This window comes from Limulus polyphemus, unplaced genomic scaffold, assembly GCF_000517525.1.
Source record: "Limulus polyphemus unplaced genomic scaffold, Limulus_polyphemus-2.1.2 Scaffold5301, whole genome shotgun sequence".
NCBI classification, from domain to species: Eukaryota; Metazoa; Arthropoda; class Merostomata; order Xiphosura; family Limulidae; genus Limulus; species Limulus polyphemus.
In genome coordinates this window covers 1-2,059 of record NW_013670911.1, presented here as the reverse complement: position 1 = coordinate 2,059, position 2,059 = coordinate 1, and the positions used below count along the sequence as shown (strand labels likewise).

The 2,059-nt window shown below is 32.7% G+C and overlaps 1 protein-coding gene across 1 annotated transcript in view; it reads right to left on the bottom strand.

The window, feature by feature from the left end:
* LOC106472400 (inaD-like protein) overlaps nt 1–651 on the bottom strand; it is a 21,124-nt gene extending 20,473 nt beyond the window's left edge. The window contains exon 1 of the mRNA XM_022400980.1: nt 586–651. The gene's annotated coding sequence lies outside the window, so the exon portion shown is untranslated. The remainder of the gene's footprint in view (nt 1–585) is intronic.
* Between the last annotated feature and the right edge of the window lie 1,408 nt (nt 652–2,059).

Genomic DNA, 2,059 nt, shown 5'->3' with positions numbered 1-2,059 from the left:
GAGATATGTACAAACATCACGATTAAACCTAACTTCTTTCACACAGTCTTCAAGCTCTAGTCTGAGATATGTACAAACATCACGATTAAACCTAACTTCTTTCACACAGTCTTCAAGCTCTAGTCTGAGATATGTACAAACATCATGTTTAAACATTACAGAAGAAAGAGCAGCACATTCCTTTTGACCCGAAATCTTTAATGAAAAGAGATAAAATGTAATGATTTAATTTTTACTCCTAGTATTTTACCTTTCTGATTACTTAACATTACAATCTTAGTGATAGGCTCACTTCATCTCTGAAGTCCACACATGTGCTTGTGCCTGTTTTACCCTCTGGTTTTATGCACATTAACAATACATCACGTACAAGATACTACACCATGTGGATTTTCTTAAATATTTACTTAAACAATACAATAAAACACGACATTTGCAAGGAAAAGTAATTTAAAGGAACAAACATAAAAACTTGGTTTGTAATCTTTAAAGGAAATTTCAAAACAAGTACATTTCCCACTAAGAAGACACAAAGGATTTAATAAGTTACATCCTTATAAAACAACAACAACTATATATGTATACCTTCCATCAGAATCATGTCCAGGGACAACATGTATGCCAAGAGGTCCAGGTTCATATTTTAATGATATTATCCTGCATACAGTAAAAAATAAATATTAGATAGAATTTTCAAACATCGGTAATGTTAAACTGCTGTTCATAGCGGTGTATACTCTATATATTTAATATTTTTTTATCTTACCGAATCCAACATGTATGTTAATGAAAGTTTCACACTAAGATTTTACACATAAAAAAGCACTAATACAAGTGGATGTCTTGAGACAAGTTGTGTTTTTAAATGATAAGAAAGACAGCATAACTCGCATCATGCATCAGTTTTATGGGTTTTTTTTTTATGATAGCGGTTACGGCTAATACCAAATATTTATAAAAACTGTCAAAATCCCAGAGAACGACACAACTGTCAAGCTCAACAGTCGTCAAGTTGTCCTTCTTGTTTAGTTTGTGTAAATATATGATCTTTATCTTTCACATTCGTGTCCTCTTTGGTCTCACCTTGTCTTCAGAAAATGACGCGAGACTGAAGAGGATGCACAAATGTGTCAAAACTAGTTTCTCCAACATCAGACTTCTGACAGTTTGTTTCGTTTACTGTCGTTTTTCACTTATCATTATCTATTTATCAACGGAAGTTTGATCAAAGATGTCTAGCCCAAACTATAAAAACTACAAAAAACACACTAAAGAATGCAAGGTCTCTGCCGGATGTATCAAGTTATTTGGCCTAACACACTAGTTTGCAGTATTTTGGTGCACAAGTTATTTCCATTATAAACTTGACATAGTACAACTCCCATCCAACTTAATTTTTTTTTACTTTTTGTAATAACCAACCTAAAATAGACACCAAATAATTGTCCACCCTCAAAATTGTAGGTACAGGTGCCGAGATCTTTTTTTTTCTACAAAAATCCCAATTTGTTACATACCATTATCACAAAAATGGTTTAACTTCAGTGTGACCTTGACCTTTGAGATATATTCATCAAAAGTTGATCAATTAGTCCTTAGGAGACACAAACTTTGCACTAAATCTTATCAAAATCAGATGGAAAGTTTGAGCTGTGTTTTTCACCCAGTGAAAACAATATCCACAACTGGTGGATAGGAATAACTATTATAGAATACCTGAGGCTAATTATGGCAACATTTCAAATGTGACAATAAAACAATATCCACAACTGCTGGATAGGGATAACTGTTATAGAATACCTGAGGCTAATTATGGCAACATTTCAAATGTGACAATAAAACAATATCCACAACTGCTGGATAGGAATAACTATTATAGAATACCTGAGGCTAATTATGGCAACATTTCAAATGTGACAATAAAACAATATCCACAACTGCTGGATAGGAATAACTATTATAGAATACCTGAGGCTAATTATGGCAATATTTCAAATGTGACAATAAAACAATATCCATAACTGCTGGATAGGAATAACTATTATAGAATACCTGAGGC